General features: G+C 46.0%; 1 protein-coding gene across 1 annotated transcript in view; it reads right to left on the minus strand.

The window, feature by feature from the left end:
* Window positions 1–2,654, minus strand: part of GOLM1 (golgi membrane protein 1) — an 85,417-nt gene extending 82,763 nt beyond the window's left edge. The window contains exon 1 of the mRNA XM_053576921.1: window positions 2,341–2,654. The gene's annotated coding sequence lies outside the window, so the exon portion shown is untranslated. The remainder of the gene's footprint in view (window positions 1–2,340) is intronic.
* Between the last annotated feature and the right edge of the window lie 20,705 nt (window positions 2,655–23,359).

Consider the following 23,359-nt stretch of genomic DNA (forward strand, 5'->3'; position numbering starts at 1 on the left):
TCACCCAGGCTAAAGTGAATAATGGCAAGATCATAGCTCACCATAACCTTCAACTCCTGGACTCAAGTGATCCTCCTGCCTCAGCCTCCTGAGCAGCTAGGAAGGGACTACAGGAGCACACTGACATGACTGGCTGATTTTTAAAAAGGTTTTGTAGAAATAGGGTGTCTTTCTGTTGCCCAGGTTGGTCTTGAACTCCTAGCCTCAAGTGACCCTTCCACTGTGGTCTCCCAAAGTGCTTACAGGTGTGAGCCACCATGCCCGGCTGAGAAAATCTTTTTGTTTCTTTCTGAACAAAAAAGAACAACGTTGTCCAAAAAAAAAAAAATCCCAATATAGATGTTATTTCACACATTAAATCATTAAAAAATGAATCTCTTCATAAGACAACTTTTTAAAAAAGAAAAACAAATAATAACAATAATGCAACAAAATCAAATCCAAAGGCACAGAATACAACTCCTTTCTCCACCCTCACCACTCCAGGTCATTTTGAGAAGCAGGGCTGGTCTCCTGGGACCACATTGCCCACAAGCTCCCCTTCACTACTAGTCCCCATCAACAGACACCTGTCTCCTACATAAAAGTAATGCTGCACTGAGGTATTTTCCTCAGGCTCTGCCCTTTCTGCTTCTGATATAGAAAGCCAAGATGCTTTCCTCACAGGACAAGGTTGGCAGTTCCCTCCTTTCTGGGGGAAGGTGGCCCCCAAAAACAGGGCTACAGTAGACAGTCCAAGTCCTGTGCTAACTGCTGTTTCTATCCCAAAGCCCCCCCAAAAGGAATGCAAATGCAAAACCTTTTCATCTCCCATCAATAACTGAACCTATAATTAAATAGCAGATGGCATCCTTAGCTCTTAATATCCATGTCATCACACAACATGCCCCTTCCACCTCACTTCCTCTAATTTCTTTGATTTTTGTGCAAACCTAGTGGGGAAAAAAACGTGAAAATGTGGCAACCACTCAATGGTAGAGTAAAATGTGTCTTAAAAATCTAACCTCTTTTTTTTAAAGATCCTAAGAATTCAATCTGTTTTTATCCATTGACACCTTAAGAATTGAGTCCCTGGCCTAAGAACAGTAAGTACCAGTAAAGTCTATTTACAAAAAAAGTTAAATTGTCCTTACCAATACCACAGGCTTGGCTTAGTCTTTTATAACACAAGAAGCCAGAATGCCTTTGGAGAGCCACAAAAACTAACAAGATTGTAGCTGTACTCCCCAGGCCCCCTTAAATTCAGAAATCCTAAAATTGCCAACCTGAGCCAATCTGATGTCCGTGGACCAGTCACTCTAAGCGCTGCTCATCGGGTAGTACAGCTCAATAACCAGCCCCTAGAAATGTTCCTCAATATTTGTATAATGTAAGGCCTAGGGATCCCAAATCAGACAAAGGGAAGCTCATAACCGGGAAAGCCACATGAACTTGGTTTTCCAAGTCTGGAGACGGGACGTCTGACAATGACAGCTACCCACGTCATCATCACGGCATTTTGAATATAATGATTCCTGGATTCCGCCAAAAAAAATGTTCATTTATCAAAAATGGGTATTTTTCCCATTTTTCTTTACTTTTTTAAAGATCACCCAACATAATAAACATGTGTAAAACAGAAAGAGTGCATTTCTTTTTTATTTTCTCTATTCATATACATGTGTTTACAGAAAGCCTGCATTTTTACAGCAGAGCAAAAGTTGTGTGGATCCTGCACACTGGCAAAGGTGAAGAACACAGGTATAGAGAGAACCCGGAGCATCCCTGAGCGCAGGCTCCAGGCGCGCGGCGGGAGGACCCAAAGCCAAGCTCCGGGTCATCTGCCAGGACGCGACCGTGGAAACGTGGACAGCCGGGGAGGCGGAGCGCGCGGGGGACGGGAGGCGAGGACCAGGCGGCGGCGGCCGGAGAGCGGCTCGGCCAGCCTGGCGCCTCTCGTGCAAATCACGCCGCAGAACTGAAACTAGAGCGACTCTGGGGGTGCTAGCTTTGACTTTCGATGTCGACGCGCGTGACAAAGCTCAGAACAAAAAGAAAGGCCCCGCGCCTCCTGAGACTGGCCTCGCTGGGCAGGGAATCCTGGCACGGTCCCTCCGGAGGGCGAGAGGGCCGCACTCCCGGCCTCGGGGACCCAGCCGAGGGGTCCGGGCGGCCGCGGTTGGCTCGGGTGCGGGAAGGTGGGGAGCCGGCCCTGAGCGCAACCGCCGAGGCTGCAGCCGGGCGCTAGCCGCCCCGAGTGTCCAGGAACCGACCCGAGGTCGCGGGTCTGGGGACCCGGGACTGGAAAGGGGGGGACAGGGACCGCGGCTCCGGCGGCGGCTCGGCGCGCCGCCCACTCACCTCCTTCCGCGGCTCCAGGGGCCGCTCGGCGACACGGGACCCCGCTCCGAGGCCGCCAGGGCCGCGCTCCGCCGACTCCGCGCCCCGCGCCCCACGCCCCGCGCCCGGCACTGCCGCGTCTCCGACCCCCGCAGCGCCGAGACCCCGCCCCCGGGCAGCGGGCGGCGCGACGGGAGGAGGCGGCGCCGCGAGCTCCCGGAGGTGAGGCCGGGAGTCCGGTCCCTCGGTGCGCGCGCTCGGGAGCCCCTGTGTCCAGCCCCCGCCGCCGACCCCACCCTGGGGCGCTTCCTCCGGACTGCGAGAGCCGACTCCCAACGCGGGAAGCTGCGGCGGAAAAGGTCACCTGGAGCTACACCCTCTTCCCGCCCGGAGGGAATGTTCCCGAACCTAGAACCGACCGCACCCAGCGCCACACTCACGTCACCGTCTTCAGATGTCTAGCTCAAAACTGCTAGGAGTAGGGAGTAGGGAGACCAACAAAAAAAAACAGTTTTTTAGGGGGTTACTGCGCATAAAATGTCTTTTTTGTAGTTCCACATTCCCTGTTGGCCATCACCACCCACCTTGTCTTGTGACCCCTCCAACGTTAATGGTTTGCCCTGTGAGCATCAGACCATTTGCAGCAGATAAAGTGCAGATTCCTAGGCGCCTGAAAGTGTGACCTCCTGGGATTCTCTAAGGATGGAGCCTGGAAATCTGGATTTTAAACAGCGCTTCAGGTGACTCACACGCGCTGATGGCTTGAGCATCAGGGTTAGAGCATACCTCCCTGACAGGGTGCCACAGAACTGATGACCCACGGAATAACCTGCTAGAAAATTCTAAAGCTGTAGTTCTTAATTCTGGTAGCACTCGCCAGACAGAGTTACTTGGGGAGCGTTTAGACCATTCATGTGCCAGAATCCCACTTCCAGAGTTCTCAAACTGAACGCTGCATTTTTTGTTTAAAGTTTACCAGGTAATCCTAATACAGTATATATAGCCAGCACTATAAACGCTTCTTTTCAAGCCTTAGCTCTGGTGTCTGGAAAGGAAACCTCTTCCTCCCTGCACCTCTCCCAAATCCCAATAACAAATCAAGTCATACATAAACTCCTAAAAGAATGCTCACAGCCAAAATTTTTTTAACCAGAACAAAGATGCCTTCGTGCTGCATGAGTCAAAAGATCTTACCTGCAGGAAAGGTATTTTTAGCAAACTCTCTTAGCTGAATTAGAAACTGACAAAACATGACCCCTATAGAATGATGTTCCACTAGATTCCAAAATGGTATTTTTGTTACTTGTGACTTTAAACTGTTGCAGAGTTAGACCAAACATTCAGAAGCTGAGGCTGTTTGACATCAGCCCTGGCTTTGCAGATGACTTGTCTAGTGTCGCTTCATTTTGACCATCTAGTGACCTTAAGTGACCACAGTCAGTATTTTTAGACAGAAACAATAAATTCCCTTAATTGCTCCTTTTGGCCGCTCCTTTTTGCATTCTTAGGCTGGTAGACCATGACTTCCATCTCATTTGCCACTAAGAAGGTCTCCATTGGTCTGTCATTTATCGGCAACTAATTAGTCATTAACTAAGCCAGTGATTCTTAAACAATTGATGGAACAGGTCCGTATGTCTAGGTGCTAAGGCAGCTGGCTGAATTAGCTATATCTTTACCGAAGGAGAAATTAGTCCTTTTCAAGATTAGATTCTTTCTGCTAAAATTTAGACTTCTAAAGATGCAGTTATGTATGTATGTATATGTTTTTATAAGATTTATATTCCTTATAAATCCCCCTTCTATTTCCTCAAGTCTTCTCACACAAAATATTTAACCTCATCAATTATTGGCCCTAAAAATTCGTCTGGACAAGTTTTTGTTGTTGTTGTTGTTGTTGTTTTGAGACACAGTCAATATTTTGTCACCCTTGGTAGAGTACCATAGCATCACAGCTCACAGCAACCTCAAACTCTTGGGCTCAAGTGATTCTCTTGCCTCAGCCTCCCAGGTAGCTGGGACTACAGGCGCCCACCACAACGCCCAGCTATTTTTTTGTTGTAGTTATCATTGTCATTTAGCAGTTCCAGGCCAGGTTCGAACCCGCCAGCCCTGGTGTATGCAGCTGGCGCCCTAACCACTGAGCAATGGGCACTGAGCCCACGTTTTGATTAAACAATGTACATGGGGCTGTGGTGGTTGGTTGCCTGTTGTGCCTGTTCAACATCATTTCCCTCATGTCTTGATCTGATTTGTGTTGCTATAGCAGAATATACACACTGGTTACTTTATAGGGAAAAGACATTTATTTCTACAGTTTTAGAGGCCTGGGGAATTTAATATCAAGGTACTGGTATCTGGTGAGGGCCTTCTTGATGCATGGTCCCATGCTAGAAGGCAGGACAAGAGAGCACCTGTGCACTCAAGAGAGATCCAGGCCAGACCCTGTGGCTCACGCCTGTAATCCTAGTTCTCTGGGAGGCCAAGGCAGGTGGATTGCCTAAGATCAGAAGTTCAAGACCAGCCTAATCAAGAGCAAGACACCCATCTCTACTAGAAATAGAAAAACTAGCCGAGTGTTTTGGTAGACACCTGTAGTCCCAGCTACTTGGGAGGCTGAGGCAAGAGAATCGCTTAAACCCAAGAGTTTAAGGTTGGCTGTGAGCTGTGATGCCATGGCACTCTACCCAGGGTGACAGAGTGAGACTCTGTCACAAAAAAAAAAGAAAGAAAAAGGACCAATCCAATGAACTCAAAGCCTCAAGCCCTTTTATAATAGGCATTAATCCATTTATGAAAGTGAAACCTTTGTGACATAAATACTTCCCATTAGGCCCCACCTCACAACATGATTGCATTGGGGATTGAGCTTTGTGGGGAACACATTCAAACCATAGCTCCTCATTTGCTAGTGGCACCTGATTTTCATACAGGAGCTGCCTCCCTACTCTCCAAGGGATATAACCAAATACATTCAAGGCCATGTCTGCTCAGATCAAGGGACGGACCTTATGTTGGTTTTCTATTTGCTACCATAACATATTATCATACACCTAATGTCTTGAAACAACAGAAATTTTTATTATCTTATAGTTCTGTTGGTTGGAAGTCTCAATGGCTAAAATCATAATGTTCACAGGACTGTGCTGCTTTCCAGAGACTAGGCAAGATTTATTTCCTTGTCTTTTCCAGCTTCTGCAGGTTCCTTGTATTGCCAGAAGTGTAACATGTTTCTAATCCTGCTTCTATAGTCACTTCTTTCTGATCCAGCTGGGTAAAATTCTCTACTTTAAGGACCCTTGTAATTACATGCCTCCCCACCTCAAGGTATTTAACTTGATCTTATCTTCAGAGTCACATTTGTCATGTGTAAAATAACATGCATAGGTTTTGGGGGCTAGGATGTGGACATCTTTGGAAGGCCATTATTCTGTCTATCACAGACCTATAACTACAGATGGTTTTTACACTCTGTTCCTGGAATGAATGTGGATACGTCCCTGGGACTGAAAAGGATGGGTATGCTCTCATTTCAGTGATGGCACCCATCCTTGGTCTATAGAGCTATAAGGTTGGCTCCTGTGCATCCATCCCAAAGCCTTTCTCTCCAGTTTATGTTTCAATTCTGAGACTTTCTTCAGAGTCTAGAACCTACTAGAACTAAATGCAATACATACCAGAGCAGCACTTGTGTAATCCTAATCATGGTGGCAAACAACAGAAACAAACTCTTATTAATATTGAAGAAAATGGGAAATTATTGTACAATTGTCAGAGTCTCACAGAATTGGTAAATCAAATCCATTGTCTTCCAATTTAGGAAATCTAGACATTGCAGAGGACTAGGCAGGAGAAATCACTTCAAAAGTAAGGAAGCATGGCAGTGCCTGTGGCTCAGTGGATAGGGTGCTGGTCCCATATACAAAGAGTGGCGGGTTCAAACCCGGCCCTGGCCAAACTACAACAAAAAAATAGCCGGGAGTTGTGGCGGGCGCCTGTAGTCTCAGGATGCTGAGGCGAGAGAATCACCTAAGCCCAGGAGTTGGAGGTTGCTGTGAGCTGTGTGAGGCCATGGCACTCCACCTAGGGCAATAAAGTGAGACTCTGTCTCTAAAAAAAAAAAAAAAAAAAAAAAGTAAGGAAGCAGGAAGAATAATATGTGTCATAATCTGCTGTGGCTTTAAAGAATAGAACCTCCAACTGACCTACTAATCTTGCAACACTTGCTCAGGATAAAAATGTTGGGAGGAAGCTTCCAGTTGGAGGAGTCTGACTTGTATGCCCATCCCCCAGTCTAGCAGAGACAACCCCTCTGCTTTCTGCAGTGGGAAGTGGCCAATAGTTTTCATCAGGGCTCAGTACAATGGGACATCCCCCAAAAGAAGGTTGGAATGCCTATAAAAAAAACAAAATAGGATTCTGGTAGGAGAAAAAAGAAAAACTAGCAAATTTTCCTCCACAAATATCCTAAGAGAAATTCAAAGAGTAAGAGTATACAAGTATAGAATGTAGGTGTAGACCAAGGCTACCCTATTAAAATAGAATTCAAGCCATATGTGTAATTGAAAATTTTATAGCAGCCATAATACAAAGTAAAAAAACACTGGGTGTGGTAGTTCACACCTGTAATTCTAGCACTCTGGGAGATTGAGGCAGGAGGATTGCTTGACCTCAAGAGTTCAAGACCTTGGATGGTGCCTGTGGCTCAGTGAGTAGGGCACTGGCCCCATATACCGAGGATGGAGGGTTTGAACCCAGCCCCAGCCAAACTGCAACAAAAAAATAGCCAGGCGTTGTGGTGGGCGCCTGTAGTCCCAGCTACTTGGGAGGCTGAGGCAAAAGAATCGCCTAAGCCCAAGAGCTGGAGGTTGCTGTGAGCTGTGTGACGCCACAGCACTCTATCGAGGGCAACACAATGAGACTCTGTCTCTAAAAAAAAATTAAAAAAAGAAAAAAAAAAGCACGTCTGTAGTCCCAGCTACTTGGGAGGGTGAGGCAAGAGAATCGCCTAAGCCCAGGATTTGGAGGTTGCTATGAGCTGTGTGAGGCCACGGCACTCTACCGAGGGCCATAAAGTGAGACTCTGTCTCTACAAAAAAAAAAAAAATTACCTGGACCCGGTACATACCTGTAATCCCTGCTACTTGGGATGCAGAGGGCAGGAGGATCCCTTGAGCCCAAGAGTTTGAGGTTGGAGTGAGCTATCATGACACCACTACACTCTAACCAGGGCAATAGAGTGAGACTCTATGTCAAAAAAATAAAAAGAAAGAAGTGAGAACACTTTCTAATAGTGTATTTTATTTAGTCAACTGTATCTTAAATCTTACCACCTTAACATGTAATTAAAACATTAAAATGCTAATAAGACATTTAACATGTAATAAAATACTTAACAGAAAACTGCTTCAGTTCTAATTAAAATTAAATTAAATGTCGCTTCCAGGGGTTAGGGAGAGGGGGAAATGGAAAAATGGGTAATGGAAATAAGTTCCCGTTTTGCAAGATGAAAAACTACTGCAAATTGGTTGCACAGCAATGTGAATATACTTTATACTAAACACTTCATGTATAAAAGATTAAGATGGTAAATTTTATAATATGTATTTTTTTTTTTTTTGTAGAGATAGAGTCTCACTTTATGGCCCTCGGTAGAGTGCCGTGGCCTCACACAGCTCACAGCAACCTCCAACTCCTGGGCTTAAGCGATTCTCTTGCCTCAGCCTCCCGAGCAGCTGGGACTAAGGCGCCCGCCACAATGCCCGGCTATTTTTTGGTTGCAGTTTGGCCGGGGCTGGGTTTGAACCCGCCACCCTCAGTATATGGGGCCGGCGCCCTACCGACTGAGCCACAGGCGCCGCCCTATAATATGTATTTTTTACAATAAAAAGAAATTTAATTAAATAAAATTTAAAAATCAGGTCTTCACTGGCACCAGCCACATTTCACATGCTAAGCCCCCATCCTATTGAATAGCTCCGGTCTAGAAGGATGGTCTATCAGTCTGGGTCCAATCAGGAAAGACAGAAACGACAGTGATTTAAACAGGGTAAGTTTAACAGAAAGGATTATTAACCAGGGATTGGAGTAATGAGGGCTTGGCTAAAGAGAGGCATTCGAGAATAGTAGATACAGAGACCAGCCATTAACCCCGACGGCTGAGACGCAGCACCCAAGGCAGCACACCTCATCTCCAGAAATGAGATCCTTACCTTTTGGGGAAAGGCACACCTATGCCTTCCTGAATGGCTGAGAAGTCACTGGGTGCCCTTAGAACTTGCTGGAAATCTGCCTTGTGGTACTTTCCAGAAAGCTGCCTACTGAGGTGTCGGGAGAAGCTGCTGGGTGCCCTGCACTGCAGAAGCCACGTGTGCTGCAGGAGTTAGACACAGGTCTGGAAGGATGAGGATTTGTATGAAGGCAGAAATGTGAAGGAGCAGCCCTCCAGCACGATGATAGGCAGACCTGCTGTCAAGGTGGGGAAGCTTGAAGCAAAATAACAAGGGCTGGGGGGATTGGGGATCTTTGTAAATGGAGGATCGGAAGGAAATGTGGTGCTTTTACCTCAGACTCACCAAACCATTCTTCACATTAGAATCTTCCTAATATACCAATCGGTTCACTACTCTGTACAAGAACTTTTATATAGGCAAGAATTTTTCTCTTGCCTATATAGAATCTTAGCTTGGCCTTCTAGGCTATCTGTATAGATTTCCTCAAACCACACAGGACCACTCTTCTACATTTTTCCACAGCCCAGCTTTGCTTTGCTTTTCTGCCTGAAAGGTCCTCTTCCCTCATCTTTTTCTTACAACTCAGCAGCCCCAGTCAGAATAACATCTTAGATAGCACCCACCACTTTCTGCCCCACACCATCAAGTCTGAAGAGTTCCCAAAGGAAAGGACTCTTCTTTCATTAGCTTTGCATTCTCCTCAACCCTTGCACGAAAGGTGCCGGACAAATGTTTCAGCTTGGACTGGAAGGTTCTATGGGTAGCACATATACATGATAAGTGGTATCAACTGTTCATGTTATTGATAAGGCTTCTATTCAACGACAGACTATTAGTAGTTAAGTTTTGGGGGAATCAAAAGTTATATATAGATTTTTGACTCCATAGGAACTTGGCACCCTAATCTTTGAGTTGTTCAAGGGTCAACTGTACATGAATTGAACAGACTACAAAGTTCTTGCTGTAAATATCTTTCTGTACCTACTTTCCAGCATCCATTTTTCCCTTTTTCTTTTTCTTTTTTTTTTTTTTTCCTGTGGAGACAGAGTCTCACTTTACGGCCCTCGGTAGAGTGCCATGACGTCACAGGACTCACAGCAACCTCCAGCTCTTGGGCTTCCGTGATTCTTCTTCCTCAGGCTCCCGAGCAGCTAGGACTACAGGCGCCCACCACAATGCCCGGCTATTTTTTGTTGCAGTTTGGCCGGGGCCAGGTTTGAACCCATCACCCTCAGTATATGGGGCCGGCACCCTACTCACTGAGCCACAGGCGCTGCCCCATTTTTCCCTTTTTCAAGTACCAGAATCACCATTTGTTGGAGAACTATTCCTTATTGACTTTTCAATTCTAAATATCTATGGTGAGTTAAGTGGTGGCTCCTCCCAAAGATATATCCATATTCTAATCCCCAAAATCTGTAAATACTTCCTTATATGGCAAAAGATAGGATAAAGTTAAGGATTTTGAGAGGGAGAGCTAATTGTGAATTATGTGGGTAGGCCCTAAATGCAAGTGTAAGTGTCCTGTAAGAAAAAGGAAGTGGAAGTTTTGAGACAGAAAACAGGAGGAACTACTGTAACTACAGAGGCAGAGATTAGAATGAAGGAGCCACAATGAAGGGAAGTGTGGAGCCTCCAGAAGCTGGAATGGATTCTCCCCTCCAGCTATTGGAGGAAGCACAGCCCTACTCCAGGACCATGAGAAAACAAATTTCTCTCTCTCTCTCTATATATATATACATACATATATATATATTTTTTTTTGTAGAGACAGAGTTTCACTTTATCGCCCTTGGTAGAGTGCTGTAGCGTCACACAGCTCACAGCAACCTCCAACTCCTGGGCCTAGGTGATTCTCCTGCCTCAGCCTCCCGAGTAGCTGGGACTACAGGCGCCCGCCACAACGCCCGGCTATTTTTTTGTTGCAGTTTGGCTGGGGCCAGGTTTGAACCTGCCACCCTCGGTATATGGGGCTGGCGCCCTGTTCACTGAGCCACAGGCGCCGCCCAATGATGTCTTTTGGTCTTCTGGATTCAGTCATACCTGAACCTGACCTATCCATGGACTTTTCAGTTATATCAACAAATTAATTTCCCATTTTACATAAGCCTATTTGAGTGGGGTTTGTCACAAACAGCCAAAAGAATTCTGACTATGAGTCCTTTTGTTATATGTGTAGCTTTGCCAGTTAAGTATGAACTTCAGATAAACAACAAATAAATTATTTCTTAATTATAAGTATGTCCTAAGCTCAGCACCTGTGGCTTACGCAGCTAAGGTGCCAGCCACATACGCCTGAGCTGGCAGGCTCGAATCCAGCCCAGGCCCGCCAAACAACAATGACGGCTGCAACCAAAAATTAGCCGGGCATTGTGGCAGGGGGTGCCTGTAGTCCCAGCTACTTGGGAGGCTGAGGCAGGAGAATCTCTTGAGTCCTGGAGTTGGAGATTGCTGTGAGCTATGATGCCACAGCACTCTATTCAAGGTGACAGCTTGAGGCTCTGTCTCAAAAAAAAAAAAGTATGTCCTAAATATTGCATGGGACAGATAATAAAAAAATTGTAGTTTATCTGAAATTCAAAATAACAGTGTATCCTAGGGTGGGTGTTTGTTTCTGAGTCTGGCATTCCTATGTTAGAAGGTTTTTTCTCCAGGTCCTTTTGTTCAAGAAATAGAAAATAAAAAAAAAAAAAAAATTCTGCATTGACTATCTGAAACCTTGAAAGTTCAGGTTGTTATAGCACAAGGGAAAATAGGAATTTCTGCACTTTAACTCTCATTCTAGACTAGATGCCTCTTATAATTTTAGGAATTCAAATAACCACCTTCAGTCTTCTATATTGGGGTGGTGAAACAAGGGGATTACATCCTCGTGATAACATGATTGGAAGTCAGAAAGGACATATTTGTTTCAAAAAGCAGGTGGCACCTGTGGCTCAAGGAGTAGGGTGCCGGTCCCATATGCCGGAGGTGGTGGGTTCAAACCCAGCCCCGGCCAAAAAAAAAAACAAAAACAAAAAGCCTCCTACCACTGAGTAAAGAGATGCCTTGGTGTATTATGATGTGGGTATAGATGTGGGTATGTGCCCTCATCATTTGGTCTTGGAGGGAGGCACACTTTAGGGCATGGCCCAAGTACAAAGGACCAAGGAGGAGCCAGCTGCAGGCAGAAATGGCTACATGCCCTGTCAGTTTCCTTGAGGTGAGAGGAAAAGGGGCCCACAGGAGACCATCCCAAAATAGGGGGACCAGCCTGAAGATGGGAGGACTCATATAGACAAGACAATGCTCCAGGCTAGTACGTATGAAAAGTGTATGTGCACCAAGGTGAAGTGATTGTAGGAAAGGTGATTTAATGCTTGCTTGTCTTTCATTCTCAGAAGGTATTCCCTCCACCCCTTCAGCTGACTGCTGAACTAGGCTAGTTCTTTGACCTTGAGGGATAACTAGAATGAGAGACTCATGGTTGTTTTAACCTTGCAGCAATATTAAGAATACTTGTAAACTTAACAGACTTAAGAGGTCATCTGGCTCAATAACTTCTACATAGCTTATTTTTCAATGATTTTTGAGAAAGATATTTCTTAAAAATATACCTTAAAATGGGCCAGGAGCAGTAGCTCACGCCTATAATCCTAACAGTCTGGGAGGCTAAGGTGGGTGGATTGATTGAGCTCAGGAGTTTGAGACTAGCCTGAGAAAGAGTGAAATCCTGTCTCTACTAAAATAAAAATAGAAAAACTAGCTGGGCATGGTGGCACAGGCCTGTAGTCCCAGCTACTTGGAAGACTGAGGCAAGGGAACTGCTTGAGCCCTGGAGCTTGAGTTTGCTGTGAGCTATGATGCTAGTGAGCTCTAAACTGGGGTAACAGTGACACTCCGTTGTTTGTTTTTTTTTTTTAAATATATATATGGCAGTGACTGTGGCTCAATGAGTAGGGCGCCAGCCCCATATGCCAGAGATGATGGGTTCAAACCTAGCCCCGGCCAAAAAAAAGTATATATATATATATATATATATATACCTTAAAATATCAATTTCAATTGTATTTCAGTCTTTTCTGTCCTTTGTTTTGATGTTAGGAATGAGGCTGAGGTTAGGTCATATAAGGTAACACTGCTTCCTCCTGGCTCTCTCTTGGGATGTTCTATTGCTGGAAGGAGCCACCATGCTGTGAGGGAGCCCAGGTCACACTAAGAGGCAATGTGCATCTGGGCCATGTGGGTCTGGCCACAAGCCCCAGCTGTGGTCTCAGCCAGAGATGTGTGTAAAAAAGACTCCAAATGATTCCCCTCTAACCCTGGAGCACTCCCTATCCCCAGCTGCTGAGTTTTTCACCTGATTAAAGCTTCAAGAGAGACCTTGAACAAGAAGTGCCCGGCTGAACCTAGTCAACATCTAGGACCTAGCAAATAGTAATAAAATTATTGTTGCTTTGGCTCAGCGCCTGTAGCTCAAGCGGCTAGGGCGCCAGCCACATACACTGGAACTGGCGGGTTCAAATCCAGCCTGGCCTGCCAAACAACAATAACAACTACAACTTAAAGGGCATTGTGGAGGAAACCTGTAGTCCTAGGTACTTGGGAGGCTGAGGCAAGAGAATCCGGTAAGCCTAAGAGTTGGAGGTTGCTGTGAGCTGTGATGCCACGGCACTGTACCCAGGGTAACAGCCTGAGACTCTGTCTCAAAAAAAAAAAAAAATTATTGTTGCTTTAATGTGGTGTTTTGCTGAGCAGTGATAGATAACCAGAGCAGCAGGGGGCTGATACTTTGGTATTGATTGGTTTTCCTGCACTTCCCTGAAGCCACAGAGTGGAAATCAGTCAGAACAGAGAAAGGTCAAGACTCAGCAAATCAGAGCCCAGGGGAAGGATGGATTTCAGTGGGGAGAGGAGAGTGTTGCAGGGAAAAAGAAGCAGCTGCTTTTACTCACTGTGGGCACTGTAGAATTTCTAAAAGAAACCACATGACGAGAAAGAAAGTGGGGAAGCAGGGAGCCAAGGGAAAGGGGGAAAAAAGTTGTGTTGTGTGTGCCAAGGATTTATGACTAGAAATAGAGAAAGACAAGCATTCAAAACTCTAAATTATATGTACTCTTTTCTTCCAATTTCATCCTAGGCAAAATTGTAAAGGAAGCAACTTTTGTCTTTGTTTTTGGCTTCTTCTTCTTCTTCTGTTTTTCCCTATGCCTCCCACCCCCCAGCCTTCCAGAGACTCGTTTTCTGCTTTTGGAGATGCTGACATCATAGCACCGGTTTGTTAAATTATGATCATGAAACACTCATCCTGGAGTCCTGAGGTTGCATGGCCTCAACCCCCGGGGGCCCAGACCCAGTTCCCAGCGGGGCAGGAAGGCAGTGACGTGGTTGTATAAAGAGAATGTTGCTGCCTTTTTTTTTTTTTTTTTTTTGAGACAGAGCCTCAAGCTGTCACCCTGAGTGCTGTGGCATCCCAGCTCACAGCAACCTCCAACTCCTGAGCTTAAGCGATTCTCTTGCCTCAGCCTCCCAAGTAGCTGGGACCACAGACGCCCACCACAACACCTGGCTATTTTTCGGTTGTAGTTGTCGTTGTTTGGCGGGCCTGGGCTAGATTTAAACCTGCCAGCTCAGGTGTATGTAGCTGGCGCCTTAGCCGTTTGAGCCACAGGCGCCAAGCTGCTGCTTGCTTTTATAGCAGCGGTTCTCAACCTTCCTAATGCTGCAACCATTTAATACCGTTCCTCATGTTGTGGTGACCCCCAACCATAAAATTATGTTCGTTGCTACTTCATAACTGTAATTTTTGCTAGTGTTATGAATCATAATGTAAATATCTGATGTTAGGCGACCTCTATGAAAGGGTCGTTCGACCCCCAAAGGGGTTGTGACCCATAGGTTGAGAACCACTGTTTTGCGGAATGGATCTTATTTTCCTCTTGAATTCTCTTGGGGGAATGGCGTGAAGTTGGGGAGAGGGTCTTAAACTAGCCAGTTAATTTTTATTTCAGATTCTTTTGGACAGATGGTCAGTTTTTCAGATTTCTTCCTTGCTTCTCTGCTCTTTCATAATATTGTCCATGTATCAAAGGGAAGAATCAAGCCTTGGATTCACCAGGTTGCTGAATGAATCCATTCCTTCATATGCTGCTGCCTCTTTCCAATAAAGCATCTTTGAATTGATTCTTGATGAGAGTTTTATTCCATGGCACAAAATCCTAATGGTGTCACCCTACATATCATCTCATTCAACACCTTTTAAAATGTTTTCTGTACTTTCTTTTTTGTGGAGACAGAGTCTCACTTTACTGCTCTCAGTAGAGTGCCATGATGTCAGAGGACTCACAGCAACCTCCAGCTCTTGGGCTTAAGCGATTCTCTTGCCTCAGCCTCCCGAGCACCTGGAACTACAGGCGCCCGCCACAACGCCAACGACTTTTTTGTTGCAGTTTGGCCGGGGCTGGGTTTGAACCCGCCACCCTCCGTATATGGGGCCGGCGCCGCCCTTAAAATGTTTTCGATTATTATCTAACTTTTTTTTTATTTCAGTATTCCTTTCTGCCCCCTGCCTACCTTCTTAACTCTGCTATGTGATCAAAGCAGAGGTTCTCAAGCTTTTGGTCTCAGGAACAAAAATGTCTTTTTGGTTTTGGGGGGTTTTTTGAGACAGAGCCTCAAGCTGTTGCCCAGGGTAGAGTGCTGTGGCATCACAGCTCACAGCAACCTCCAATTTCTGGGCTCAAGTGATTCTCTTGCCTCCGCCTCCCAAGTAGCTGGGACTACAGGCACCCGCAACAACACCTGGCTATTTTTTGGTTGCAGCCATCATTGTTGTTTGGCAGCCCGGGCTGGATTTGAACCCACCAGCTCAGGTGTATGTGGCTGGCGCCTTAGCTGCTTGAACCACAGGCACCGAGCCAGGACCAAAAATGTTTAAGTAAACACACTTAACAATTATTGATGACCCAAAAGAGTTTTCTTTTTTTTTCATTTTCATTTTTTAATTTTATTCTTTTTGTTTTGTTTTGTTTTGTTTTTTTAATTTATTTTTGGGATTCATTGAGGGTAAAAGAAACCAGGTTATACAGATTGCATTTGTTAGGTAAAGTCCCTTTTACAATCTTGTCTTACCCTAAAAAGGTGTGGCACACACCAAGACCCCACCCTCTCCCTCCCTCCTCTCTCTGCTTTTCCTTTCTCCACTCCTCCGTCCTTCTTTCTCTCTCTGCTCTCCCCCTCAAAGAGTTCTTGAATCTGTTGAACCTTCTGAATCTCACTATCAATATTTTAGAAATTAAAACAGAAAATTTAAAGATATTGATTAATTCACTTACAAGCAATAAGTCCACTGCATGTTAACACAAATAATATAACCCACTGTGTGCAGGCCCAGCACAAATGCTGGTCCTCTAGCTACTGCTGTTGCTGTGGGTAATAAACTGTCCTTTATGTCTGACCCAGGAATCTCATCCATGAAACTGTCTCAGGCTAATCCATTATCTTAACCAGTAGGGTAAAGTCTCAGACCCTTCACAGTTATTGACATAACCTCTAACTCAAATTTAGCATTTCTTCTTAATTTTAATGTAGATGTTGGACCTCACACATGTAGCATTCATGATACCCATGACTTACAAACAATGGAAAACACAGACATTTTTTGTAGCACATTTTATTTGTGCCATGTCTCAAAATGACATTTGTGCACATCAGCAATTTCAAGTCAAAGTACTTGGTCTTATTAATTTATTAATAAGGAAGCACTTACAGGGTGTCCATAACCTGTTCATGTGCAATTTAAAATAGTTAAAGTTCATGTGCAATTTAAAAAGTAAAAAGGCTGGGGCAGCGCCTCCAGCTCAGTAAGTAGGGTGCTAACCCCATATACCAAGGGTGGAGGGTTCAAACCCAGCCCCGGCCAAACCAACAAAAACAGTAAAGAGGAAACCAATCATAATGAAACACAAGTTATCAATATATTCATTTTTTTTTTTTTTTGTAGAGACAGAGTCTCGCTTTATGGCTCTCGGTAGAGTGCCGTGGCCTCACACAGCTCACAGCAACCTCCAACTCCTGGGCATAAGCGATTCTCTTGGCTCAGCCTCCCGAGTAGCTGGGACTACAGGCACCCGCCACAACGCCTGGCTATTTTTTGGTTGCAGTTTGGCTGGGGCTGGCTTTGAACCCGCCACCCTCGGTATATGGCACCTGCACCCTACCGACTGAGGCACAGGCGCCACCCAAGTTATCAATATATTCAAAAAATGCCTTACAGTTATATATAGGGTGTCCAAATTGCACACAAACTTTATGGTCACCTGTATATAATTGTCACTCATTTGTTTTTTAATATATTGATGACTTGTGTTTCATTGTAATTGGTTTTCTTTTTACTTTATGCATTAAAAAACTTTTTTTTGAGACAGTCTCACTCTGTTGCCCTAGGTAGAGTGCCTTAGTGTCATAGCTCACAGCAACCTCACACTCTTGGGTTCAAAGGATCTTCTTGCCCCAGCCTCCTGAGTAGGTGAGACTATAGGCATTCATCACAAAAATAAGCAGGTTTTTTTTTAGAGATGGAGACTCCCTCTTGTTCAGGCTGGTCTCTAACTTCTGAGATTAGGCAATCCACCCACCTCGGCCTCCCAGGGTACTAGGATTATAGGCATGAGCCACCGGGCCTAGCCTTCACGCATTTTAAAATTTTTACTTTGAGAAAGTGTCCATAAACCACACAAAGTGGCTTTTAAAAAGTCCCTGACGTAGGGGCGGCGCCTGTAGCTCAGTCGGTAGGGTGCCGGCCCCATGTACCGAGGGTGGCAGGTTCAAACCCGTCCCCGGCCAAACTGCAACAAAAAATAGCCGGGCGTTGTGGCGGGTGCCTGTAGTCCCAGCTGCTTGGGAGGCTGAGGCAAGAGAATCGCTTAAGCCCCAGGAGTTGGAGGTTGCTGTGAGCTGTGTGAGGCCACGGCACTCTACCGAGGGCCATAAAGTGAGACTCTGTCTCTACAAAAAAAAAAAAAAAAAAGTCCCTGACATAGGCAGTCTGTGTTCATTGTATAAAGATATGAATAACAGAAAAAAAACAGAAAAATGTTTCAGTTATTTGTCTTTGAATTTGAAAAGCTTCAGCACCAGGGGTAGAAATACTATTTCAAATGATTTGGGGAAAATGCCTTGAAAAAATCTAAAGTCTCCTGTTTTTGAATCTAGAAAGGATTCCCCTAGGGAAGGGACTGGACACAGGAGTGGGGTGGCGAAGCCTGGGTGGAGGTACAGAATCCAGAGGGTGGATTTCACCTCCAAAGACCATCATTCTCCTCTTGACCTCCAGAACACCTTGTGGACTGTGCCCACCTGGCCCCCACGTAAGCGGGCACTCTACTTGCCTAAGCCACAATACTGCGGCACCTCTGTTTTCCTTCAAGGTGAGGGTCACGTTCCTCTGTAGCCAGGAGTCCCTGTGTACTGCCCAGAAGGATCACACCAGTGTCAGCCACCAAATTGCCTTCAGTCCCCAACAACTCAACCCTCTTTCTTTCCATAGCCTAGCACATGAGTGCCCTGAGTGCTGGTGGATCTAAGCCCTTAGAGGGGTGGTACATTACTAAATAGAAGTCTCTCTCCCTCCCTCTGGAAGATCATAAACATTCATTAAGTCTGGGGGGGCAATTAAACATTCATTAGTAAAGAATAGGACTTGTTAGTCTTTCTCTGCCTCCAATGGGCCTAACCATTTTTAATCAACCAGCACTTCTTAGTCTTTCTCTGGATTGAGGTGGGTCTGGACATTGATTAAGCAAAGAATAGAACTCTCTGCTTCTGCTTGGAGTATGGTGGTTCACACCTGTAATCCTACCACTGTGGGAGGCCAAGGCTGGGTGGATCGTCTGAGCTCGGGAGTTCCAGACCAGCCTGAGCAAGAGAGAGACCCTGTCTCTACTAAAAACAGAAAAAACTAGCCTGGGATTGTGGCTGGTGCTTGTAGGCCCAGCTTTTGGGGAGGCTGAGACAAAAGGATAACTAGAACCCAAGAGATTGAGGTTGCTGCCAGCTAGGATGCCAAAGTACTCTAAGGCAACAGAGTGAGACTCTGTGGAAAGAAAGGAGAGAGAGAGAGAAAGAAGGAAAGAAGGAAAGAAAGAAAGAAAGAAAGAAAAGAAAAAAAGAATAGAAAGAATGAAAGAAAGAAAGAAAAAAGAAAAGAAAGAAAGAAAGAAAGAAAGAAAGAAAGAAAGAAAGAAAGAAAGAAAGAAAGAAAGAAAGAAAGAAAGAAAGAAAGAAAAAGAAAGAAAGAAAGAAAAGCAGAAAAGAATAGAACTTGCCTTGTTCTTTTCTGGTTCTGTTAAACTTCCTTCCAGGTTGTAGAAGATTCACAGCAGATAACTAGTAGGGTCGAGAGCAAAAGCCCACGGGAGCAGGGCCAAGTACACAAGTATCTCCCAGAAAGGGATGAGGGCACCAACCCGAAAACCCCGGGCCCTATTCTCCCACTCCATCTTGCCCCTCATTGCTGACTTGCTTTTCCAACTCAGCCTGAAAGACTTGGGGCAGAACCCCCCACTCTGCCCGGAACTCTGACCACCCCAATCAACCGCAAGAGACGGCGCTTGATGCAAAAACGCAAGAGGATTTTTATTCCTGCATGCCGGGGCTTGACCCACAACTCTTTTAGAAGCCGAGGAGTCAAGCCCTGCACAGCAGTTTTTACAAGCTTATAAAGGCAAAAACTACAAAGTAGGCGGGAATAGCAGACATAGCAGGGACTCTAACCATAAAGTAGGGGGGGGGGAGTAGACATAGCAGGGGCTCTCCAGATAAGAAGAACTCTGGTTCATTATTCAACTGTCTTAAGACAAGACTAACAGTCAAATATTTGCTTAATAGTAAACATTTGCTGCAGCTCCTGGGGCTATCTCCTGGAACAGTTACAAAAGGTCACATTCCTATGGTAGGGAGTGAGAGGTGGTCACATTCTCATGGTAATATTTTCTTTCATTCCCCCATTTGTTTTTTTGGGAAGTTCTAATCATGGAACTTCTGGCTCTATGTATTCATTCTCATGGCTATCGTCCCGGCGGAGAGACTGGTAATGCCATCTGAGCATTAATACTTGTACAGCACTTACTCTCTCCCGGACGAAGGTGACTATACGGTTGAGAATGTAGGGCCCAAAGGTAAGAATTAGAAGCAGTATAATAAGAGGGCCTATTAAACTGGAAACGAGAGTGGTGAACCAAGGTGATCGGCTGTACCAACTTTCAAACCATCCTTGATGGGCCTCCCAATCTCGTTGTCTTTTTTCTAGTCTCTCCCTGAGTTTAGACGTGGAGTCTTTTACCATACCAGAGTGATCTACATAGAAACAGCATTCTTCTCTTAGTGCAGCGCATAACCCTCCATCTTTTAGGAACAGGAGATCGAGTCCCCGTCTATTCTGCAATACTACTTCAGATAAGGATGTTAGTGACTCTTCTAATTTTGTGATTGATTGTTCTATGGCTTTTAGGTCCTCATCTACAGCTGCTCTCAGTTCTTCGAGATACTGTGGGGTCTGGACAAGCGCAGCCGTTCCTGTTCCTACTCCGGCCGCCACCCCTATACCCATCAGGACAGCTAGAGTAATAGAGACTGGTTCCCTCTTCTGTCTACGGGGTCTGAGATCGAATTCTGCCTCAAAGGAACTCGCCTCGTGATAGATAACTCTAGGTATTAACTGTATGAGGATACAGTAGCCTGCAGTGGAGTTAAACACTGATGAGGAAATGCACGGGGTTAGCCCGGTGCTGCAAGCCCACCATCCTCCTTTAGGGGGCACTAGATAATAATTGGTAGTGGTTGATGGGCTTTTAATGGTCTGATTACACAGATGCTGGCGATTTTCGGGGATCGTGCCTAGGCAAATGCCTCGCCCAGAGACTGCTGTAAGGGTGATCTTGGATCCCCAGTCACAGGAATTATGGGAGGTGGTATTTTGGAAGATACCTGAGAAGGCGATCCCTTCATAATAGGGCGGGCCTGAGGCTAGACACAACCAGCAAGATTCGGTAAGATTAGGGTTGGAAGTATTGAGGACATTGAAAGCCCCCTATATTAAGTTAAGAAGTCTCTGCCCGGTGCTTGGAGTCTCCGGGGATGTTACCTGGGGAGACAGTTTTGCAGGTGATGGGGCTATGCTGGCCTCAGTAAATTGGGTGCTCCCCGGAGTCTGGGGCATACGGGGAGAAATAGACGGCCTGGCTGGCGGCTGCTGTCCTGAGAGTACGATGTTGGGTCCTATCTGGACAGCGACGGGGGTCTCTATTTTTAATTTGATGACGAAGGTAAATCCTTTATCCCACCCTGACATATAGAAACGGAATCCCCATGTTCTTCCTTTTATCCAATCTCGGGCTTGTTTCCCCCTCTCCGTGAAGGAAATATTTAGGGGGTTTGACCCTGCTCCAGTACTGCTCCTCTTTACGGTTATTAAGTCCCAAGAGGAGAAGGGGTGCCAGAAGGCCTGCCCAGTCATCTCACATCCCCATTGTTTACAATAGAAATTTTCTACCCCCCCACATCTGTTGGCTTGGCTTCTCGTTCTCCCGTCCCGGGGACAGATATAGAACTCCGTTTGTCGCATCCGGCGCTGGGCGGGCAAGTTGCCACGGCCAGGGGCGTCTGCAACGTACTGGCCTTGGGATGTGAAGCCTTGGGTAAGTGAGTGCTTTGTTAAATGGTGATCAAGGCTCGATGGAACCTCTTTAAAGATCTCATCGGAGATATCCCAATTATCTAGCCCTGCTATTAAGGCGCAAATATCTGGGGTGAGGGACGGCCACCAGGTCCAAGGAGGGTCTTCTTTTGTAGTACTCCATACTACATCACCAGTCTGAGAGAGAACCTGCCAGGTTAACCTCTGGGGGGCATGGGGGTTGGGACCGGAGCTACTTATCACCGGGAGTTGTATCAGCAGGAGCAGGGCTACTGCGGCGAATGCGGAGCTTGAGGGGGTTGTCCGTCTTTTCCACTTTCCACCCGGAGTCTGGCGGCGGTGCTGGTTTGACATGAGATGCGTGGATCCAGGCTGCGATGCCATCAACTTTTATTGCCATCGGGGTTGTGAGCAGCACTAGGTATGGTCCTTTCCACCGTGGTTCAAGGTTGGCTGTCCAGTGGCACCGGATGTACACCGAATCTCCAACCTGGAACTGGTGAGGTATTTGCAGATCCCCGGGCTTGTAGGCCTCGATCAGCTGGCTCCACACCTTCTTTTGCACAGTTTCAAAGGCTTTTAATCTGGTGTATAGAGATTGAGAGGAGTAAGATTCTGGGGAAGGGAGGTGCTGCATGGCAACAAGCGGGGGGTGAGCTCCATATAGGATTTCAAAGGGGGTCAGCTTGAGAGTGCTAGGGGTGTTGTGCACACGGAACAGGGCAAAGGGAAGGAGGACTGTCCAGTCAGTAATGCCAGTCTCTAAGGATAATTTAGTCATGGCCTCTTTTAGGGTTCTATTCATCCTCTCTACCTGCCCTGAGCTTTGGGGCCGATAAGCACAATGTAATTTCCACTCAAGCCCCAGGATTTTGGCTAAACCTTGATTAACCTGGGCAACAAAAGCGGGACCGTTGTCGGATCCGATTACCTTGGGTAGCCTAAATCTTGGAAAAATTTCTTCTAATATTATTTTGGCTACAACTTGAGCAGTCTCCCTTTTTGTAGGAAAAGCCTCGACCCATCCTGAGAAAGTATCTATGAACACCAGCAAGTACTTGTATCCGTATTTGGCCGGCTTAATCTCTGTAAAATCTGTTTCCCAGTAGCTTCCAGGACGATCTCCTCAGAGTCGTCTTCCCTGAGGTAATGTGCTAAGCTGGGTGTTTACTAATTGGCAAGGTCTGCACTCTTTTGCAGCTGCGTCAACGAGTTTACTTAATTCCATAATATAGTATGGGGAGGACTGAACAATAGTTCTTAGATGCTTGGGGCCCAAATGAGTTAATTTATGAAGTTGTCTGAGAAAGGTGATCACCTGCTCTTCAGGGAGGATGATTTTTCTTTCCGGAGTTTCTCGGATCCCCTCTGGGGATTCTCAGTGGAGGCCTAATCTGTTCATTCTCTCGAGATCCCGCTCCGAATATTTAAAGTGTTTGACAAGGGGGGGTGCTATTTCTTTAAGGCTAGGCCTTAAAGTGTTTTCATATAGCTGCAGGATGTTGAGCCTTTGAGCTGCTAGCTTAGCTTCTCAGTCGGCTCTTTGGTTTCCCTCGGCAACTCTGGACCCCCCTTTCTGATGCCCAGGGCAGTGGATAATGGCCACTTTCTTAGGGAGGTGAACAGCCTCCAGTAGACTTAAGATTTCTTCCTTGTGTTTAATTTCTTTTCCTGCTGAAGTCAGCAGTCCTCGCTGCCTGTAAATGGCCCCATGAACATGGGCCGTAGCAAAAGCATACCTGCTATCGGTGTATATGTTAACTTTTTTCCCTTCTGCCAAACGTAAGGCCTGGGTCAAGGCGACCAGCTCGGCCTTCTGGGCCGACGTCCCTTCAGGCAGACTACTTGCCCAGATGGTCTGCTTATCATCCACTACCGCCACCCCGGCCACCCTTTTACCTTCTATTATGGAGCTGCTCCCATCAGTGAACCAGGTCAGCTGGGCATCCGGCAGGGGCTGATCACAGAGGTCCTTCCGAGTTCCAGTTTCCTCAGCCAGTACTTCTTGGCATGTGTGTAATACATCTTTCTAGACAGAGGTATCAGGTAATAGGGTAGCTGGGTTGAGGATGACAGGCGGGCCAAACTGGACTCTGTCTCCGTTTAATAGGAGACTCTGGTAATGTGTCATGCG

Source organism: Nycticebus coucang, chromosome 2 (genome assembly GCF_027406575.1).
Source record: "Nycticebus coucang isolate mNycCou1 chromosome 2, mNycCou1.pri, whole genome shotgun sequence".
Lineage (NCBI taxonomy): Eukaryota > Metazoa > Chordata > Mammalia > Primates > Lorisidae > Nycticebus > Nycticebus coucang.